Below are 23,287 nucleotides of genomic sequence, written 5' to 3'. Positions count from 1 at the left end.
TTGCCATGGGCGGGTCGTGTATTGGACGCTATTCTGCAAAATGTGAGACATGGAATGCTCATGTAGCTATTCGATCTATACGCAAATCACATCTCTCGTTCTGAAATCTGCATGTACATTTTTCTCATTTCTCTGGTCGGGTCGAATGACCAGCTATATTCCCACACTGACTGTGAGACCTCTCTACCCGAGAGGCCGGTTTATATGATGCCCGCCGAGAAGGACTTTAATTTACACTATTGAGGCCCTAACACCTATGCCACAGTGGTCTCATCAGATGAGTACTAATGTTGTAATATCAGCGTTGACAAGTAAGGCAATTCGGCGTACGTAAGTAATGATCCAGTTTTTTATACAGACCGTTGTTCATACATAATATTAGGGGCTTCCGCATCATTCGATGTACATCCAGTTCGTAAATGTATCCTACAGGCATGTACCTCTATTTTATTAATAATTACCTTCCGATATAACCTTAAGAACACCATTTCTACTTCAATTTCACAGTTTGAAAGCCTCAGAAAATTTACAGCATATTTATTAGGATACTAATGAGCTTACTTAACATAGAGATTTTATTACAGCTCTCATAGTGTCTCAGTTCGGCTTTGCTACAAAAGTTTCTTTAAACAAAACCTAAAAAGCATCGAATAAGACTGACACAATGCTTTCGGCGTTTTTTAAAGAAACAGTTATGTAGCGTGATTAGTATCATTTTAGAATTACATCTGTTCCATAAACGAAGTAACTTACGTTACAATAGATTATTGCGATAACTCTGAGCTCTGTCTCATAAAGTCTTCTCACGATTGTATGATAAATATTATCGTCGAAGAGCTTTGCTAATTTTGATGACCGCAAATAACTATTTATTCATGCTGACCCCTGAGAACGTAGATAAAAATTATTACAACATAGACACCATGTAATGCCCTAATACGAGTTATTTTGCTGTATCGTGAACATTCATTTATTACGTTTGCTATTGCCGTCTTACGTTTACTATTACACTAATCTTCAAAAGTTGTGGGAACATACCATTTTTTCGTTTACCTTCAGTAGTTGGATCGGTCCTGTATGTAGACACAATTTAAAGTCTGGGGCACATGTCAATAACGTTGATCGTGATTTGCTGTCTGATTTTATCCATTAGCTGATGGAAAGGAATGGGTGGATCTGTTTCTCTGAACCTTGGATATAACTAAGAGAGCTATAGTATAGAACGCTGGTCAGCTAGTCGTAGATACCTGCGAGAGTTTTCGCAGTCGTTTGGGGATCTTACAACGAGTGCTATAGTGCGTGATCTAACAAGTTAACTTTTTTATGAAATGAATAGGACAACAATTAGAACTTCTCAACGTTAGGAACATTTACTATGTGGTGATAATTATGTATCAGTACTGTACCTTTGCACAACATTGTTTTGAGGCAACCCCAAACGAAACGTTTTCGTGCATACACTTCCGGGACCTTTTTTTAAGATTGTATAGTGCTTGTGTTATTCAGAATGCGGTGGAAAGTTCCTTTGGATATACATACACCTCCAAAGGAACAGGCACTGCGGCGACTACAGCCGTTATGAAATACATCAAACATAATCGCAATTACGAATTTGAACAACCACCAGCTATAGAATGAAATGAAGACAATTAAAAATTTGTGCGGGACCTGGAAGCGAGCCGGCCACTGTGGCCGAGCGCTTCTAGGCGCTTCAGTCCGTAACCGCGCTGCTGCTACGCTCCCAGGTTCGAATCCTACCTCGGGCATGGATATGTGTGATGTCCTTAGGTTAGTTAAGTTTAAGCAGTTCTAAGTCTAGGGGACTGATGACGTCAGTTGTTGAGTCCCATAGTGCTCAGAGTCATTGGAACCATTTTGAAGCTGGCATTGCGCCCCGATTTCCCGCTTGTCACGAGCAGTCGCCTCAAATCACGATGCAAGCATGTCCAAACGATCTTCGGATCGTATTCGGAGTAACACAGGCACAGCACTATCGTAATTATCCGACGACTCCGGCCAAGCGACTTACAAATTAAATGTCTCCCCTGTACGGGTATATGCATAATGGATGTACGAGTACGGGCTGTCGACACATGGTTGACGACATATGGAAGTTTGCTTCTGGCCGTGAATCGTGCACGGATGATCAAATGATAGGAAGATGAGCTGGAAATTCGGGCTCGAATCCCGATCAGACATAAATTTTCATTGTCGTCATTCCATTCTATAGTTGATGGTTGGCCATATTCGCAACTGCGGATACATTTAATGCAATTTTTTTATTTTCCTGTTTTGGCGTCAAGAACCGAGGTTTGTACCTGCGTAGAAGTAAACCACCTAGGATGATCATGCAGTGTAAATCTTTATGCTCATACTTGCTGCCATTCTGACGGGGCGCGTTTTTCCTGTGCTGTTGCAGGTGGAGCTGTTGGCAGGCGATCGTTGCGCGCCTCCTGATCGGACAGTGGCCGCCGGTGTCGACACGTAAGTACCGTAGCGTTGCGCGGGCCTCACAGCTGCTCCAGCCATCTACTAGCATAGCGCTCCTCCCAAGGGTCGCCAGTTCGAATGCTCTGGGCGGCAAATTTTTTCATAGCAAGAGATGGAGAGGTTACAGTCTGCACTGCTACAATGATCAACGTGTCATTACCAGCAATTTACGGACGGGTACACTCAGATGTTTTGTTCCGCCACACCAGCCAGCTCGTTTGCACAACATACTATCGTTGCTTTTTAGGAGAGTATCTACAGAATACGTTGATTTTCCCCCACTAAAGATATTAAAAAAGAGAATTATTCCACCGCTCTAGTATTGTAGCAGTTTCAGGAATCAGTTACAGTGTCACACTCCAGGTACAGCTAAGTCACCCGACAACAGCCATCAGCGTTGTGATTCGTCTGTTTCCTGAGTGTTCCCAGATTATACAGATTAGTTGCCAAGAGAGGCTAGGAATGATGCGCCAAAAGTGTCGATGGAAGCTCTAACCGCTACGGAACCTTTAAAAAAACACTCTTTTTGGCGTGCTTGGTGATGATTTACCACATACGACTTCTTTAAAACTTGAAGACCCATATCTTCCTGAATCGAACCTAAAGGCCGTCTTCAGTCCCTTAATTCGTCTGTTTTGCAATCTGTAGAAAAGCAATTCCTTGCTACAGCTGACTTACGTGCTGTTGGGTGACTAAATATCTTTCAGATCCAAGAGGAATCACTATTTCACATATTATACATTATAGTGTATGTGACTCATGGAAACCAAACTAAAATCATACGGTATATGTCTCCCGTATCTGAATCATCGCCACACCAAGTAACTCAATGCAAAGATCTTCCGTCAAAATTTCACATATATTTCTCAGGCAAGAAAATCAACTGTGGTGGGGCGTTTTCTCGAGTCTTGTAGTTCGCAATGCTGTTATTGCCTGTCGTGGATAACGACCTCTCTTCGATTACACGGTTTGCATTGCACCACCACAGTAAAAGTTCTTCTGCAATTTAGCCACCTTCTTTTCCCCATAGAGGGATTAGTACTTTCATTTCCAGTCGACACTTTGCACTCGTATTACATTAGGCCTACATTTTCTTTTGAACACTCTCTCATACTTCGCTTCGTCTCCTCACCTCTCTGAGGGATGTAACGTAATCTACCAGCCACTAAATGAAGCGACCAAGAGGATTTTATGAAAGGATTTGTAGGTCAAATCAGTGAAGACTTCGTATGTCAGAATTTAACAATGCACACACGAGGAACTGTGAGTAACAACACGAAAATATTTTTCATTATTCTGGAGCAGCGTATTGTTGTGTTTCTGAAAGTAGGGAACCGTTTTCCGGGAATAGTGACCATGGCACATGTTTATGCTGTTGATTAACTTGTCTTTAATCCTCTGTCTTAAGCGCTATTCTGCCGTACAATCGGAGGTACGTAAGCCCAGTACGGTTGTCTTCCGACTCAAAATGTCGGATTGCGAAACCAGAGCAATTATTGTCCCTTCAAGTTGCTTTTTGATTGCCTTCATGCGGCTCAGTATGCCACGTTCCTCCCCACACACCAAGGAAAAAATATTACCACCATCGTTTGGCGATCCTGAGTTTTAGATGTTGCAGCAACTTCAGTGAATGCTCACTCATTCTTGATTCATCTTAATAGTGTGTCCGTGTACGCAACACACTGCTCTTCCGACCGCCAATGGATGTTTTCGAAACCAGAGCCATGATTTCCCCCTTTAAGTAGCTCCTCTCACTATCTTCAAGCGGCTGAGTATACTGCGTTCCTCTTCTCCCACAAAGGAAAGAATCTTAGGTAGTACACCAACATCTAAATCTACATATAAATTATACTCCGCAAGCCACGTAGAAATTTCCCTCGGTTTGTAACAGCAAAGTATTTGAAACTTCCTGGTAGATTACAACTCCGTACCGCGGTGGCACTCGAACTCGGGACCTGCCTTTCGCAAGCAATTCTCTTACCGATTGATCTATCCAGTTACGATTGTAAACCTGTTATCTCAGCAGCCGTTCCGCCAGTATCTTTCTTTTATGAACACTGGACTGTGGCTAAAGCATTTCTCCACAACATCGTTTCTTCTCGGAGTGATGGTCGCTTACGTTATAAAGGAGAATTGAACGTGGGGCTGTAACAGCACGGCAACGGCCTTGCCGCAGTGGATTCAGTGGTTCCCTTGAGATCACGAAAGTTGAGCTCTTTTGGGCGTGGCCGGCACTTGAATGGGTGACCATCCAGCCGCCATGCGCTGTTACCATTTTTCGGGATGCACTCAGCCTCGTGATGCCAATTGAGGAGCTACTCGACCGCATAGTAGCGGCTTCGGTCAAGAATACCATCATAACTACCAGCAGAGCCCCTCCTATCCGCACCTTCCTCTAAGGATGGTCCCGGTACGCCACTCGTGGCAAAGGCTGTGCGGAATTAAAGCTATAAGAGCAGTTTGTGAGTCTTACCATGGATAGCTCAGTCGGTAAGAACACTACACAAGAAAGAAAAGGTCTCCGGTTCGACTCACATTTTAAACCGCCAAGAAATTTCGTATCAACGCAAAGTGAAAGATCCGTACAGTGAAGTATTAGCTAGTGTCTCTAGAGCAGGATAGGCTACTCCATTTGAGAATATACTGTCTTCTAAGGTATACTTATTCCTTGTTTTACGGCGTGACATTACTGTCACATGTCATAATAAAAAGCGCGTCATAGCGCCGATGCGTCTTCAAGCTGTCGATACGTCGCTGGCCCGCCTTATGAGGTCTATCTGTCTATAACTTGGTCGGATCCCGGTTCCCGCGGCACACTTGCCCGGCTAACTTGTAGATGACGGCGTCAACTTGGCCAGTCTTTAATGAGGCAATTAGCCGTGCTGCAGAGAGTGGAGGGGTGGGAGGTGAGAAGGAAGATGGGGCAGAATAGGCACGTGCTGCTGGGACGGGACGGGGGGCGCGGGCCAGGCCGGGATGCGCCGCGCCGCACCGGCCGCCAAGTAATTAAGCCACAAATGGAAGTTGGGATTACTTTTCGTCGCGGCCACCTGGCTGTGAATGGCCGCAGATAACGTCAGCAAACACGGCGCCCGGACAGGAGCGCCGGGGCCCTGCGCCCTTCCATCAACAACGCTCGGCGGTTCCCTTAGAGCTGGCGCCTCTCGGGCCCGTAACGACACTAAGCTCCTCTCGCGATGTCCACTCAGAGCTGTAAACTGCAGTTTATCCGAGTCCACAAAAGGTCTTTCGCCTTCACAGACTTTTCAGTGTTCCGCATTCTGCAAAATTCGCATTTCTCAGCAGGTGACAACAGAGCAGCTATTGATACTACAAACGTGGTCGGAATACATAGGGGGCGTGTGAGATTGTACCGTTTACTCTAAACCATACGAATCGCAACCAATTCTGGACTGAAACTGGACTGAAGGTTCGCAGGAGAGCTTCTGTTAAGTTTGGAAGGTAGGAGGCGACTGTACTGGCAGATGTAAAGCTGTGAGGACGGGGCGTGAGTCGTGCTTGGGTAGCTCAGTTGGTAGAGCCCTTGCCCGCGAAAGGCAAAGGTCCCGAGTTCGAGTCTCGGTCCGGTACACAGTTTTAATCTGCCAGAAAGTTTCATACCAGCGCAGATTCCGCTGCAGAGTGAAAATCTCATTCTCAATTCTGGACTTTCTACACTGTCTAGTTGTGGTGTCACCGCCAGACACCACACTTGCTAAGTGGTAGCCTATAAATCGGCAGTGGTCCGTTAGTATATGTCGGACCCGCGTGTTGCCACTATCAGTGACTGCAGACCGAGCGCCGCCACAAGGCACGTCTAGTCTAGGGAGACTCCCTAGCACTCGCCCCAGTTGTACAGCCGACTTTGCTAGCGATGGTTCACTGTCTACATACGCTCTCATTTGAAGAGACGACAGTTTAGCACGGCCTTCAGCTACGTCATTTGCTACGACCTAGCAAAGCGCCCTATTCAGTTACTATGAATGTATTCTGAACAGATAATATTGTGAATCATGTACCGTCAAGAGCGACGTTCATCATTAATGGATTAATGAGTTAAGGACATCACACACATCCATGCCCGAGGTAGGATTCGAACCTGCGACCTTAGCAGTAGCGCGGTTCCGGACTGAAGCGCCTAGAACCGCTCGGCCACAGCGGCCGGCTGCCAAAAACAGACATGCTCCCGGCTTATTCAGGCCTACAATAGAACAGTGCGCTGCCTCTTTGCTAGACTTTAACCTCATCTGATATACACGGAGAACTATACGCTCTAGACGTCTTGTCTCGTAGGAGATCTTCATAGCGTAATTAGAACAGTGATTGCTCCATTTCGAGCCATGCATCTCAGAAGCGGCAGTCTGTGCTCTTCTCGTATTCAGTCACTACGGCTCCCTCGCCGGAGGGCAGGCAAGGGTTAGACAGCGTCTGTAGCGAGCAAACAGACCGGTGCGTGAACACACGCGGCGTGCGTGATCGCTGATACGCGTCAAAACAAAGCGCGCCGAGGTGGGGCGGCGTGGCGGCTGAATAGCCGGTGACAGCTGTCGTCCGGTCATTACGCGACGCGCCGCATTCCGTCTCTTCATTAGCACCCTGGGGCTGCCTGGCTTCTAATCGCGGCATTACGGGACCTGCCACCGCCGCCCTCCGCCATTCTTCCTACTGTGCGTTATTTATTTTCACATGTCAGCCAAGTGAAAGGGCTTGTCGCTTGGAACGCACGTGCAGTCGGCTGACACGCCGCTGTACTGTCTCCAAAACGCGTCACCGCGACTTGGACTTACGGGAAGGGTGTTCCTCACACGCCTTTCAGACGTGAATTACCTTGTTGCTCGATAAGCTGCTCCAGGGCCGGCCCAAGGAAACCAGCTTATCGACTGGGAGGAGAATGATCACACAACCTGCCAGTCCATCGCTACTCTTCATTTTGCGTTTACAGTTCCACGGCAAGTAGTATTTTCTGTGAAGGGATAAAAGGCGAGGCGCAGTAACAATGACTCCTTTTCCTCACCCCTTTACTGCCTGTTGTGTTTGGCTCCTTCTGTCGCGGGATGTCAGCTGACGGAAACAATTAAAGGCAGCGAGCTATGGACATGGCTGGGGCAAACGACAGACTTAAACAGACAAGTGAAAAATTAATCACTAAATGATCCTGTAGTTTCCTTACCAATGCAACGTTAATGCCTGCGCCTGCCTCTCGTTAAAATTGTAAACGGTAACTCTACTGAAAACACCTACACCTATTAATAAAGTTTATTAAAGAACAGCTAATGAATAGCTCATCTCTCCTTTCTCCTCACAGCTTCGCCGCCGTATGATGAAAATACGTAATAATAATTAAATAAAGCCGGTCGTTGTGGCCGAGCGGTTCTAGGCGTTTCAGTCCCGAACCACGCTGCTGCTACGGTCGCAGATTCGAATCCTGCCTCGGGCATGGATGTGTGTGATGTCCTTAGGTTAGTTAGGTTTCATTAGCTCTAAGTCTAGGGGACTGATGACCTTAGATGTTAAGTCCCATAGTGCTCAGAGCCAGCCAATAATTAAATATATTCTCGCACGATAAGAAATTATACACCTGCCGTTACTAATTGCTACAGTTGCTATTAATCACCCAGCTACACCAAGAAATAGTTGAGACACTGGGCCTATACTCAGAAGGATCAGAATCGAAACCCTCCACAAGGCCATCCTTACCAAGTTTCTTCGTCTCATTAATAACTTTGATATTGACAGGAGTAACAATAACTTTGCGTTCTCTTCTTGTTGTCAGCGTCAACATATTTACGCCAAACCTCACTTACAATCAGAAATTTAGAAAAAAAATTTAGAATATTTTTCCTTGTCAACAACGACAATTACGCGTATCAATGAATTCGCTTTTGCCCTCTTCTTTATTAAAATTCGTGATAGCAAGGGTAGTTCACAACCTCTCAAAACAAAAAAGTTAAATTAGCTTGCTAGCTTTTGTGGAAGATAAGATTTAGAATTTTGGAATCTTGTCCCTAGAAGTGTTCTGTGGTATCACGTTTTATTGAAAGTAATTATGACGTCTGTATCTAATTCGTAGTTACGTAGATACGTAGATTGCGATCGGTATAGTTGTTGTTCGCTTTGCTCATTATATAAAGTGGACTAAGAAACCTTACGTTTTACGTTTTACCCTTTTTTTCGAAAGGCAGAAGAGAGCAAAATGAAATTATGAGTTATATGTTTCAGAGTGGTGTTTGGAATATAGTTTCTTCTTTTCAAAGCTAAATTTCTCGAACTTTGCAGATTAATGTTCTCATTAATTTACGGATTCACTATCAATTACGGCCGCGCGGGATTAGCCGAGCGGTCTTGCGCGCTGCAGTCATGGACTTTACGGCTGGTCCCGGCTGAGGTTCGAATCGTCCCTCGGGCATGGGTGTGTGTGTTTGTCCTTAGGATAATGTAGGTTAAGTAGTGTGTAAGCTTAGGGACTCTCACCGAAAAAGATAGTTTAATTGTGTGGAAAAGAATACGTATTAGCATAACACCTTCCGTATTCAGTAATTGCAGAAAGCAGTCTCTTGAATGCTGTTTTCTTTAATAAGGTGCTCCGTTATCGTCTCTAGATTTGTTCCTACGTTGTACAAGCTGCAAAGTCGTTTCTGTGGCTTGCTTCCTAACCTAGCAAGTGTCGCTGCTATCAACAGGACAGGTGCCCTTAACCCTGATATACTGCTTAGCCGGCTGACTTCCGACTTGGAGTTCCTGGGTACGATTATCGGTGAACACTTCGCTTTCTTCTGATGTTGGAGGTTCCTGAATGCGGGTCATTCAGCATCGGGATATCAGATGAAGAGCTGATAACTTAAAAGCAGAAACTAATACGCTAGCTTATCGTTATATCCTTTTCTTCAGAATCGGCGCCGCATGACTAACATTAGGACAGAACCTTTAGGCGCTCTACGTCAGACATATTCAGAAGCGTACTTACTTTAACTCTGGCTTCCTTACACTGGGTTACATCGAGGGGCCACGAATACTCTTCGCCATGACTTCTCCACAGAGCAGCATAGTGGTGGCCAGGACTCCGACGCCACACGCGCTGTAGGGTCCATTGTCTCGGCGCGGCGTGTCAGGCGCCAATTCCCAGCGGTCTGGCCGCGGAAGACGGGTGACGGGCCCGGGTTCGAAGCCCGGACGCGAGGCGCGCATCTCTATGCAAATGTGACGGCTCTGCCGGCCGCTAACTGTATGAATTGCGTTAGTGATTGATCGGAGCGTGACGTCACGTGTGATCTAATACTCGTCCAATCAGGGTGCGCCCTGATGCAGTTACGTTGAGCGACGTGCGTCCTATTCAGCATGTCACGGCCGGAACAAGCGGCCATTATGGCAGCCGTCTTGGAGCTGTGCCACCCCTGGCCGCACTCTGTGTCCTGAGTGAGAAGTGGCAGGTAGGCGGGGGGCAGTGGTGGGGGGAGGGGGTTGAACTTCTGGCTGCGCGGACTTGCTAATTAAGCTGACGGAATATATTTCCGACTTACACCTCGAGCTTCCATTGTTTAGCATTGTTGGAGGTACGTCTCTAACGAACTGTGGACGGAGTCGAACCAGCGGCAATGAGTAGTGAAACACGTTATTGGACGCTCCGGCCACCCCTGATGACGTACCACACACATTTTGTTGATATGAACCTTTTAATGAAAACAAACATTTCCAAATGCTTTCGTATGTTTATATAGGTGGCTTTTTTGGCAAATTTCACTCGCTCCCAGTCTTATGGAAGTCATCCGGTGGGAACTGTCGACATAATGTGTCACGTACGAAGAGAGAGTCAGAGTAAAATAATAAAGTTACTGACTAAATTATACAGCTGCGAAAGCGATTCTTTATCATTCTGTCCAAATAATACAACTGATTATGTCTTTAATTTCCTTACATGCTGAATTCTGCTTCTGGCACGCAATGAATCTGGCCGATATATGTGACTGATGCTGCATTTAGAGCTAATTTTTGACGACAACCCTTTCCTCCATATAAAAATGTTTCGTATCTCATAGAGCACTAATTGCAGTTTCCAGACCTGGGTGTCTGATTATCGTTAGTGTGGTGTGTCTGATGTTCAGAAGGGAAACTGTTCGATTTTTCTCTCTTCAATGCTATCTTTTGCGAGGGAAAGGTTTGGCCTCTCCGTCTGACTATGCTCTCCTCGTGAAGTTCCCTCTTCGTCAAACGTTCAAACTACGTCTGATGCATTCAGTATCAGGCGCCTGTACGACTTTAGGTTTGCTCTTTGTTTTTCAAACTACTAACGGGGAAGAAAAGAATCAAGGGCTATTATTTTGCCATAATTTTTTCATATTTCTTCAGGTGAATGGCGAGATAACTTTAAACACCTACATCTTTTTCTGTCTGCAAGTTTTCCTAATAACAATGCCAATGAGATGCTGAACTGCAACATAATTTCCTCTTTAATCCACTGCCCAAGATTAAACATATGAACTAACTTCAAGAATATTGTAGCTGCCAGATGTGGGGGCGGCCCGAAGCGCATTTACAGCTGACCTGACTTGATTGGAAAGTTTAGACGCTACCGCCAGTGCAGTTGAGGACAATGGTGGAGATAAGTGTCAAAAGCTCGAGAGTTACATGCAAACGATCCAGCCTCGAAGGCCTCTGATGACTCAGTGTTATCTCACAATCGAAAATTTATCAGACAACCTTGTATAATGGTTCAAATGGCTCTGAGCACTATGGGACTTAACTTCTAAGGTCATCAGTCCCCTAGAACTGAGAACTAATTAAACCTAACTAACATAAGGACATCACACACATCCATGCCAGGATTCGAACCTGCGACCTAGCGGTAGCACGGTTCCAGACTGTAGCGCCTAGAACCGCTCGGCCGCTCGGGTCGGCCCTTGTATCATATGTTCAGCCGAATCAAGTCGTTGGTCCTGTCAGAATCGTTTGTCCACTGCACTTTTACATCACGAGCGTCGTCAACCCGTCTCACGGCGAACGTCGCCGTAATATCAACAACGCAATCATTCGACTGAGAAAGATAATATGTTACGTCATCGAAACATCGTGACTAACAAACAAGTTAGAGGTATAGTGTTTCCTCCTGGTCGATTACCATATGGAACAGGCCAGTACCTCTTCGATCGTAAAGGAAAATGTGGCTAGCAGCTCCTTTCGGCAAGAGGCGGCCAATGAGGCGCGCGGCAGAAGAGAGCTGCGGGCTTCCAGTGTGGACCGTGGAGCGAGGCGTCGCACGCGCCCGCTATCACGCGGCGTCCTGTTTCCTGGGCCGCTCGTGGCCAGACAGCTGCCGCCCGGCTCACTCCAGATACTATATGCTCTGGCGCGCGACACGCCGCTCTGCAGCCAGCCACCTGCTGGGCCTGCACGCGCCGGCTTTCCAAGCCGTGATACTTAGTCAGCACCTCTCTAGGAGACACTGCCTCTACAACATTACCACGATGTTCTGAAAGCCCTGCACAAGATCCTTGTTTGGTGCGATGACGTGCAATTCGTTCCAAATGAAATAGTCGTGTGGCACGATTCGTCCGGAGACCCACCTGCAGCTGTTCGGCCGTCTGGTGCAAGTATTTCTATTTGAAGCCACTTAGGCTACCTGCGCCTCGATGATAAGGAGATGATATGATGACGACAACACGAACACTCAATCCCCAAGCGAACAACATCTTCAACACGGCCGGGAATCGAACCCGGTGCCCCGCGATCTAGAGGAAGCGTCTCTAACCACTAGGCCATGAGCTGCAGACTTCGTTTCAAATGTTTAGTCGCGAGAACACTTTCACATAATTCTCACTACTTCCTTACAGAATATAAATAGCATTTTAAAAGTAATAAAAATTAGTTGACCGCTTCACTTCTGTGATTTTTTGAAAAAAAAAGCAATTACTTTTGATTGTAGTATATCTTACATCAATGAACATAAAAAATTATAATGATTGTTATTTTGTTCTGAATGGAACGTTCTTCACCGCGATCAAACGCTAGAGTTTCCTGTTGCTGTAGATAAATGCGAAAATTTTACACCAATATCAGAAACACGTTTCACATAAGTTCGACGAACTATTAAAGCGTAGTCTGACATATTTTTGTTTTGATGGTTTTTTATTTTGCTTTCTTGTTGAGGAATGGCACTTTGTTTGGCATTACAGTTCAACAATTTTCGAATAAAACCTGAGTTAAATAATGAAAATTTCAGTTTTGCTGTCAATTCTCAAGTAGCAGACACGATAACAATGTACGACGAAAATGTTCCGTACGTCACCCGGCCCTCTATGTATCCGCACTCGGTTCTAGGCGGTTCACCGCTTCCGAGTTTTAAGGGAATCTAGTATGACACTTATCGCATACATAAAGAAAGCGATCGTTATGAGATAACGACCGGTAGGTATGCAACACAATAGGTAACGCGGGTACGACCTTAAATGACGATGATGATGTTTTCGGGGAGCTCAACTGCGCGATCATCAGCGCATTAGCAGACGACGCTCTATCAAAACTTCTTTGCAGATTAAATATGTGTGCTGGACCAAGACTCGAACCCTTAACCTTTGCCTTTTGATGTGCAAATTTTCTGCCAACTGCACGTGCAGACACGATTCGCGACACACAGTCAAAGATTTACTTCAACCTCTATCTCTCTCCCAATTTCGGTAGGACCTATGCCTACGAAAGACAAAGGTTCCGAATTCGAGTCTCGGTCTTCAAAGAGCTTTCGGAACGACGCACACTCCGCTGTCTTCTGTAAAGTAAAACTTCGGGTAAACTGAAGCGTTCGATACCGCTTCGCAATCCTCGCTACCTAATTGTCTCCTTTCAACCAAATCTTTTAACCCAAACGAAACCGAGCGACGTGGCACAGTGGTTAGCACACTGGCATAGCATTCGGGAGGAAGACGGTTCAATTCCGCGTCCGACCATCCTGATTTAGGTTTTCCGTGATTTCCCTAAATCACTTAAGGCACATGCCGGGATGATTCCTTCAACGGGGCACGGCCGACTTCCTTCCCCATCCTTCCCTAATGCAATGAGGATGTGTGTGAAACCTTATGGGACTTAACTGCTAAGGTCATCAATCCCTAAGCTTACATTTCGCTGAACCTAAAATTATCCTAATGACAAACACACACACCCATGCCCGAGGGAGGACTCGAACCTCCGCCGGGACCAGCTGCACAGTCTATGACTGCAGCGCCTCAGACCGCTCGACTAATCCCACGCGGCCCTTAATCCACTGAGACCGATGACACGCTGTTTGGACTCTTTCCCCCGAATCAAACCAATCCAAACGAGACCTCGGGCCGTGCTACGCATCAGTCAAGCTACATTAAAAAAACTAACATATAAAGAAATATTGTGAGTGTTCTGTTGTCCTTATGTCCGCGCTGCGTCATCATAACGTTACGGGACGAAGCTAACATGAGGAATCGGAAAATTCTGTTGGCCTGAAATGTAATTTCTTTAAACTAGATTTCAAGAACTCTTTTTCACCTGTCAGAGTGAATTTTCTGGGAGAACCGCTGTGCCGCCACCGCGCTTTTCCGGGAACCCCGGCCATTGTCCGGCAAGCGGGGCCGGCCTCGCGGCCAGCGTTGCGTGGCGCCGCGACTTGGCGGCGGACAATGCGCGCCGGAAGCGCGGCTGCCCTGAGCGCGGCGCCGGCCGCCGAGGTGACGGCACTTCCTTCCGCTTCTCCTCGCCGCGATCGGCTCGGCCAATGGCGGAGCGCCGGTCACGCTGCCGCCCACCAATCGCGGCGCGCACCTGACGCACGGAGCCAGCCTCTTCTTTCTGCTCTCGTCACAACAATGGCCGCGCTGTGATTCCTGTGAGATAACGACCCGCCGGCCGTCATTTCCATGCATTATCCCTGTTGCCACTGACTCATATCCTAGTCTTTCAAAGCTGACATTGTATGTCCGTACATAATTCTTCGAGTATCGAACGTAGTCTCTGACAGAATTACAGTGTCAGAGACGGCAAAGAACTTCGAAAAGCAGTTGAACGGAATGGACAGTGTCTTGAAAGGAGGATTTAAGATGAACATCAACAAAAGTAAAACGAAGAGAATGGAATGTAGTCGAATTAAGTCGGGTGATTCCGAGAGAATTAGATTAGGAGATGAGACACTTAAAGTAGCAAACGAGTTTTGCTATTTGGGGAGCAAAATAACTCATGATGGTCGAAGTAGAGAGGATATAAAATGTAGACTGGCAATGGCAAGGAAAGCGTTCCTGAAGAAGAGAAATTTGTTAACATCGAGTATAGATTTAAGTGTCAGGAAGTCGTTTCTGAAAGTATTTGTATGGAGTGTAGCCTTGTATGGAAGTGAAACATGGACAATAAATAGTTTGGACAAGAAGAGAATAGTAGCTTTCGAAATGTGGTGCTACAGAAGAACGTTGAAGATTAGGTGAGTAGATCACGTAACTAATGAGGAGGTATTGAATAGGATTGGGGAGAAGAGAATTTTGTGGCCCAACTTGACTAGAAGAAGGGATCGGTTGGTAGGACATGTGAGGCATCAAGGGATCACAAATTTAGCACTGGAAGGCAGCGTGGAGCGTAAGAATCGTAGAGGAAGACCAAGACATGAATACACTAAGCAGATTCAGAAGGATGTAGGATGCAGTAGGTACTGGGAGATGAATGAGCTTGCACAGGATAAATTAGCATGGAGAGCTGCATCAAACCAGTCTCAGGACTGAAGACCACAATAACAACATCGAACGTAGTAGCATTCTTTTGACGAGAATATATCCATTTCTTCCGATACTTTAATGTGATATTTACTGTGCAGCTTGTAGTCGCAGTTATGACGGCCTTCTTGTCTGTAGACTGAATTTTTCTCTCTGCAGCGGAGTGTACGCTGTATGAAACTTCCTGGCAGATTAAAACTGCCGGACGGGACTCGAATCCAGAACCTTTGCCTTTCGCCGGCAAATTCTCTATCGACTGAGCTGCACTAGCACAATTCGTAAACCGTCCTTACTGTTTTACATCCGCCAATACCTTGTAACTTCCCCTTAGAAAAACCTATGAATTACTGTGCTGATAAACCTCTTACGTTATTTGATTTTGAAACAGCCGAGTAGAACTGAACGTACTCACACATTTCTCTCTTTACTTACTCTGATCAACACTAAACTGACACACAATATTTTTAGCGCAACGCAATCTGGCTTTCAATAATCCCTAAAAAAGAATGGCGCTGATTAACAATAACCTATATCTTTCATGAATAACTTACATCACAAAAATCTTCGTTGCTCGAACTACTGCAGTACAGTGAGCGCCAATACCGCCAGCTAAATAAAGGATTCTAACTACTGATGGCACTAACTACTGAGATATCTGGAACTCTTGTTTTGGGATCATGTTACCGGAGCCTCCTGAAGCTTTTTTCAAGCTGGTAACTCCATTTCCAAATTTTACAGCTGTATCGAGTTCACGCCTTGCGAAGGTTCCTTCGTGCACTTTTTTCCTCGACAAGTGAAGTGGGAGGGACACCGGCCGTGTTTCCGATATCGTGTTTAATTAAGAACCGGCCCAGCTGGCGGACTTGGCGGGCTATCTCTCAGGAGGGCTCCGCCGTAAACAGCGCCATATGGCGCTTTTGTCTTGTTGTTATGGCGACTGGCGGCCTTATCAGCCCAGCGCAACGCCTCTCTTTATCTGGTCCGGTCCTTCTACGTGTGAGGAGCCGGACGCAGCCAGCACTCCACTCCACTCCAGGCGTCCAGCTTTCAACCTCCCCTGTGTGTGTGCTCACGTCCCACTCATCACTCAAACACCAGCTACGTGTGCTTAACGTCAGCGATCTTTCAGAATATTTTAAGTTGTAAGACTGGTTAAAAAAAAATGGCTCCGAGCACTATGGGATTTAACATCTGTGGTCATCAGTCCCCTAGAACTTAGAAATACTTAAACCTAACTAACCTAAGGACATCACACACATCCATGCCCGAGGCAGGATTCGAACCTGCGGCCGTAGCAGTACCGCGGTTCCGGACTGAGCGCCTAGAACCGCGAGACCACCGCGGCCGGCTAAGACTGGTTTGTTTCGCCCCAAAATATGAGCGTATTTGCCCATAAGTGTGTGTGTGTGTTTGTGTGTGTGTCTGTGAACCTCTACATTCCAGTATCCTATAGTAACGAAAAGAGCATTGTGTTTTTAAGTACGTAGTCTACCTTCTAAGCTGGGAGCATGGCATATTTTTTTCTGCATCAGGAAGAAATGGCAAAAAATACACCAAGAACAAGCATGATGCTTCTAACAATTAACTAACTTTTCCTTTAGTTTTGTAACGCGAGACGGGTCAAACCATTAAAAACAGGACGAACTAACATATTTAGCCCAGATATGTGGTCGCTTTGCACACGAAACTAACAGGTTTTACTTAAACATTAACGATAATGGCTGGCTACAGTGTTTCCTCTTTGCATAACTTTTTGAAGTATTATAAACTTGAGTTTTAGTTGCACATCACGTTTACATTTAATGAAATGTACTTAACAGACTCACGAAGTTCCGTTCGAGCACCAGACGACAAGTTAAATATCAACAAAATGACACACATACGGATGTACAGAAGGGAAACAAACAGTGGAGTTGTTTCGCAGATTTTTTAAAAATATCTCCGATTGACGTGTCATTACCATCGTACAGCCTGCTTCTCGGAAGAGATCTGCAACCACGTTTAAGTTATCTTTTGATCCAGCTAAAAAGTGCATTTTGACATTCATGGTGATAAAGCCATCGTTGGTTCCCAAGAGTACACTATGTCTACAGGAGTACAGTACACGAGTCGGGATGTCAGTCGTATGTTCAGGTAAAAGTTGTATCTACACCTCTATTTCCTACGTCACTTATTTGAATGGGACTATAACACAACTACACCATTCTCGGACGACTTGCGAACGCTGAAGTAATAGCGTGCTTCTAATCATCTTCTTTCCTTCCTCTTTCCTTGTATGTATTCCACCTCTACGATTCAAATATTAGCAGGATTTCCAAATATAAGAGTTGTTTATTGTGCTCTGTCTTTCGCGCAAATAAAGGAAAGGAAGGAAAGAAGACTAGGGATTAACGTCTCGTCAACGACTGGGCCACTGGAGACGGAACACGATCTTGTGTTTGTGCACAGTAGGGAGTGGTATCGGCCGTGTACATTTGCAAGGGAGTCTGTTGGATTTTATCTTCAAACTGTTTAGGGAAGCCACGGTAAAGCTAAATATGGATGACCGAACGGGGATTTCAAGCTGTGTTCTCCCCACTGTGCCATCTTCCTAGTCACGAATAGGGGGCCGGCCGCTGTGCACCAGCGGTTCTAGGCACTTCATTCCGGAACCGCGCTGCTGCTACGGTCGCAGGTTCGAATCCTGCCTCGGCGTCCGGAACCACGCGGCTGCTACGGTCGCAGGTTCCAATTCTACCTCGGGCGTGGATGTGTGTGATGTCCTTAGGTTAGTTTGGTTTAAGTAGTTCTAAGTCTAGGGGACTGATGACCTCAGATGTTAAGTCCCATAGTGCTTAGAGCCCTTTGAACCATTTGAACTAATAGGGGAAAAAAGTCTCTGACTGCAGCTCTGTAATTAAGACATACACTAGCTTAATGAAGGAAAGAGGATAAATGTCTATGGATTCGTGTCAGTAAGAAATCACTGAAAACATGGCCCTATCCACAAGTCACGTAGATGCTGCACTGGGAAGCAAGACCCGTTGTACTACGGCTACAGAATTTTAAACTTGTGAATACGATGTACGCCACAAAACATTAAAAATATCAGCGACTGTGGGAACCATTTAGCACTTGCAGTTTCCGCCTTTCGTCATTCTCCTAGTGACCACAGGATAGTGCCGTGAAAAAAAAAAAAATTGTTGGAGAGAGGGGTGGGGGAGGGAGCTTGTGCGCTCACAGGCGGCAGCGAAGCACAGAGGTACCTGCGCATGCTCTATTATTCCATGCGCTGTACTCCAGCCAGCGCGTAAAAGGTACACGAGTGCGGCAGGGGCCTCTCGTGTGGCGGACCGTTGGAAATCCCGTTAAAAACGGAATGCAGAACGCTGCGCTGCGCTGGGTTCATAATCCCGCGTGATTACATTGAGAGCTTTTCGCGGGCAAAGTTTTATTGGGCAGCGGCGGTCGCGGCCAGCGGGCGACCCGCGCGGCTCGCTTTGAGCCTTGGGCCTCCGCCGCTACGGCGCTTGGGCGCTGTCGTCGCCCAACCTGTGGTTCCTCCCTTCCTCTCATCTTTCCTCTGTCTCACCGGACCTTTCGCTTCTTAGCGAGCTACTGTCTCTGCCACTCCCATTCCCATCTACGTCCAGCCTACCTAAAAGATTGTTCAGCAAAAGAAACAAACTACCAGTGGTATACACTGGTAACACACACCTCATCACTGTGGCACTTTTGCTTATGGTACTTACGCTTAGATCAACAGTATTTTTAACTGATGCGACCTGTATACTGGCGTGCAAGGAAGAAGTCAGAAGTCGAGTGCGTGATGCGCAGAGAGAGACGGGGATATTTCTTAACATAATATTTGTGTTCCGTTTGTCCTTTTATCTTGTTTAATGCAACATTTTTATGACAGGTTTCAACTGTAGGGTCCCCATCACATCCTGTTCTGAGCATATTCCTTCGTCTGTTTGTTTGTTCGTCCTCTTTTAATGTCGTCCATCATTCCAGTTCACTTTTTACTTCTTCCTCTCACTCCTTTCACGTTTTCCTTTACAACTGTTCGTTGCAGACGGTTCCTACGCAGTATATGTCCCAGAGAAGACTTTTTCCTCTTTCTTATTATTTATAATAATCTTCTTTCTTTCCCTATTTCTTTATTACTTCTTCAATTATCAAGCGAGGTGTAGCCGTAGTTAGCACATAGGCTCTCTTTCGGGTGGACGATGGTTCAAACGTGCGTCCGACCATGGTGATTTAGATTTTCCGTGATTCCTCTAAATCTTACCGGTTTCGGGCACAGTCACCCATCTCCATATCATAACTGTCGTAGTCGATCTGGTACGCCAGCTTTACCTAAGTCTGTTTTCTCATCTTCATCCCAAAGGCAAATTACAAAAACAGATACAGGACGAGAGCCTGTAACGTACTCTAAAACATCATTATTGACCTCTAAACTACTGCTGGACATATTGAGCTATCTGCGATCGGTATCTGTAGAAAATGCAGTTATTTTCCGCCAGTCGATCGTTGCTTTTATTATCTCAAACTGACCTCGTAAGGAACCTGCACGGAATTCTTTTAATTTCACTGTCCCATATGACAGATCATTCTTCACACTCTCAGAGTAAGCAGTCTTAATGTGACATTGAGAAATGGGTAGACATGGGCGACACTGCGCGAAATCGGTCAGTTTGATATTAAACAAAAGCGATCAACAGGCGGAAAACAACTACATTTTATATTTCGAGACGTTTCGAGCAAATAATCATCTTCAGCCTAAGGAAATTATAGTTGCAGCAAGTTTTTACACAGGAGGTTTCTTGGAACGAACTGTCATAAAAACATGGATGTTACGCAACAAGACATTAGTACAGTCTCAGAAAACTGACACAGTTTTGCGATCTCCAAGTCATAACGTAACGAAGTTGGTGCCGTTGCACTGAACGTTTTTACAAATATGTGATGACATGCAGAATTTGAATTCTGAAGTAAATGAGAGTGCCGCGAGATAAATTGCACCCCAGTGTTACGGAGCCAAATGTTCCGCTTCTTGCCATATCAGATTCTGAATTGAGGGATGCGACTCTCGCGACGAGTGTTGAAGACGGGGGCCCCGCGTCTCGCCACGCAGCTAATAACAGCGCAGCCGTTAATTAGCCGTGCTGGGAGCGCAGGGCTCGAACCTGGAGCCCGCCCGCCCTCACAATGGGCCCGCAGGGAGCGGTTGCGCCCGCGACGCGCGCCTGCCAGCCTGGTTGCCTAGCCCCAGGTGCACCCCGACCGCCTCCGGCAATTTCCATTGCAGCAGTAGAACCCGCTCAGTTGGCGCTTTTCCCCTCGTGTGAACGGGTGCTTTAACAAATTGTGCGCGTATCCAACTCACGAGGAACACGTTTAGCAGGGAGATACCTGAACGACGCTCTTCGCGCACTCACCCCACCGGTTTACAATCAACGAAAATAACCCTAATTTCCGTTTTCTATCTGCACTGCGTTTTTCTCTTGGAGCCTATGTCTGTATTTCATCGACAGTCTGCTCACGGTTATAAGACTTAGAGTACTGCGACTCACACTACTAAGACACTTTCCACTACAGTAATCTGTGTCCTATATTCCCTTGGAAATTATTCCTTATTTGATTTAGTCATTGGTGTGATAAAAAATAGGAAGGTTAGGGTTTAACGTCACTTTGTCGATGAGGGAGAAGTCATTTTCTAGGAATTAGGGATTGAAATTTTGCTTGTATGTCGATATATGTGTACCTCATTGCAACACCAATTTTATTATTATTATTGTTATTACATGATGGTAGCTACTTTTAGAAACCTCGTAATAAAACTCTAAAATACTAACTAGATGGCATTAGCGACGAGCTATATCGTTATCTGTATATACTAATTGGTCAGTCATGCCTCGCGATTACATCATCTAAGGTAGAATAATAATTATATCGATACATAAAATCATTTCATCTCTTTCTCGGGTACCTAACATTCGGATTCGCATAAAAACTGTACGTAATATTTAGGTAAATCGGTGAGCCGACCTCTCGATCTCTCTGTTTTTGAAAACACTTCGTTTCTTGTCAGTCAATGCTGACTGGCAATAGGGAAGAATTTGCCTCTGCACTCCCTTGTTAAACTTGATTTTTACCCTTAGATATTACTATTATTATTACTATTGTTACTATCTTGCCTAGTGACAGATCTTCGTATACTTTTTCTAAATTTTGTTCTCCTCTTCTTCCTGTCTTTTACATCATTTCTTATGACGTGATCTTGCCATTTTTTTCGATAAATCGTTCGGTCTTGATCTTTTTACTAGCTTGACTGGAATTATTTTTCCAAATTCGATTGAGTTAATGTTAATCACTTATATGTATTTCCTAGACAAATGTATTCCCGAAATTTCATTGTTCTACATTGATTATCTTTTGGTGCTGCGATTTTTCTCGTCATTATATTTAAACCGATCAATTGTCTCAGAAGTATAATAGTCCAATGTTATTGAGGGCGGCATGTTCTATTACTTGCTTCCGCAGCACCCTTATATTTTGTTTTCTGGTTGGTGTCATACTCCTACTGGACTGCTCAACTACTATAAATGTCTCCTTCATGGTGTCCCGAGTTCTTTGCAACTGTACGTCATCTGCGTAAATGAATATCGGAAGTGCTAGACACCTTAGATCTGGTTATGTACTAACATTTCAAGTAATTCTTTTCACTTTTCTTGTACTGCCGTTGTGACTCGCCTGACAGTGGCAGCGCCGGCGTCGTGGTATGAGCTGGCGAGGCGGCGGCGCCCTGGAGCAGTTAGCGCTCGGCTTGACTTGTGCGTGAGGCGGCAGCGGGAGCGCGCAGGTGCGGTGGCTAATTAGTGGCGGGGCGGGGGCGGGCTGAGGGAGTAATGAGCAGGCTGCACTTCAAATTGCGCGCTTAATATTTCAAGCCGGTCCGCGCCACAGGCTAATCACATCCGCGCAAGACGGCCGTGCCTCCCACACTGACTTCTGCGTGTCCGCCAGCCCTCGCCTTCCATAGGCTCGGCGAGAATTCTGCGTAGCTCGCCAGTTAACTCATGCGGCAACTAAGGTCTTTGCTGGGGTGGTATTACTAGATGTAGCTAAGGCTTCTATTCGGTCTGGTACCCAGTACTCCTCTACAAACTGGTTACACATGTCTTCCCAGGGTCGCTAGTAAACCTACTGCGAAGCTACCTCTCTAGTAGGAGCTAAACAATAAAAGTAGACATAGCCTACACTTCGGAAACACACATACTTGCGAGAATCCCTCAAGGGTCTGTGATAGGGCCGATATTGTATACTCTATATACCGCAAATACCCTAACGGCCCCACGCGTTCCCACTGCGCAATTTGCGCACAACACCGCGTTTTTCGCAGTTAGAAACCGCAACGTAGCAACGCGACGCGTACAGGGCACACTAATGCGTAAAAAAATCCAAAACATCATCTACATCTACATCTACATCCACACTCCGCAAGCCATCTGACGGTGAGTGGCGGAGGGTACTTTGGACACCTCTACTATTCCAGTCTCGTATTGTTCGTGGAAAGAAAGATTGTCGGTATGCCTCTGTGTGGGCTCTAATCTCTCTGTTTTTATCCTCATGGTCTCTTCGCGAGATATACGTAGGAGGGAGCAATATACTGCTTGGCTCCTCGGTGAGGTATGTTCTCGAAACTTCAACAAAAGTCCGTACCGAGCTACTGAGGATCTCTCTTGCAGGGTGTTCCACTGGAGTTTATCTATTATCTCCGTAACGCTTCCGCAATGTGTAAAGGATCCTGTGACGAAGTGCGCTGCTCTCCGTCAGATCTTCTCTATCTCTTCTATCAACCCTATCTCGTACGGATCCCACACCGGTGAGCAGTATTCAAGCAGCTGGCAAACAAGTGTGCTGTAACCTATTTCCTTTGTTTTCGGATTGCATTTCCTTAGGATTCTTCAAATAAATCTCAGTCTGGCACCACATCTACGATAGCAAGCCCCAGTATTGGTTTTTCAAGGGAGAAACCTACAGTGGAGACCATAATGTGAAGTACCTAGGAATCGCGTTAAACAGGCGACTTACGAGCCAGA

At 45.8% G+C, this 23,287-nt stretch overlaps 1 long non-coding RNA gene across 1 annotated transcript in view; it reads left to right on the top strand.

The window, feature by feature from the left end:
• LOC126349083 (uncharacterized) overlaps nucleotides 1-23,287 on the top strand; it is a 191,191-nt gene that overhangs the window by 48,236 nt on the left and 119,668 nt on the right. The window contains exon 2 of the long non-coding RNA XR_007565179.1: nucleotides 2,420-2,484. This is a non-coding gene — a long non-coding RNA (uncharacterized LOC126349083). The remainder of the gene's footprint in view (nucleotides 1-2,419; nucleotides 2,485-23,287) is intronic.

Source organism: Schistocerca gregaria, chromosome 1 (genome assembly GCF_023897955.1).
Source record: "Schistocerca gregaria isolate iqSchGreg1 chromosome 1, iqSchGreg1.2, whole genome shotgun sequence".
Taxonomy (NCBI): Eukaryota; Metazoa; Arthropoda; class Insecta; order Orthoptera; family Acrididae; genus Schistocerca; species Schistocerca gregaria.
The sequence above is the reverse complement of the archived record's forward strand: the minus strand, read 5'-3'. Positions and strand labels throughout refer to the sequence as shown.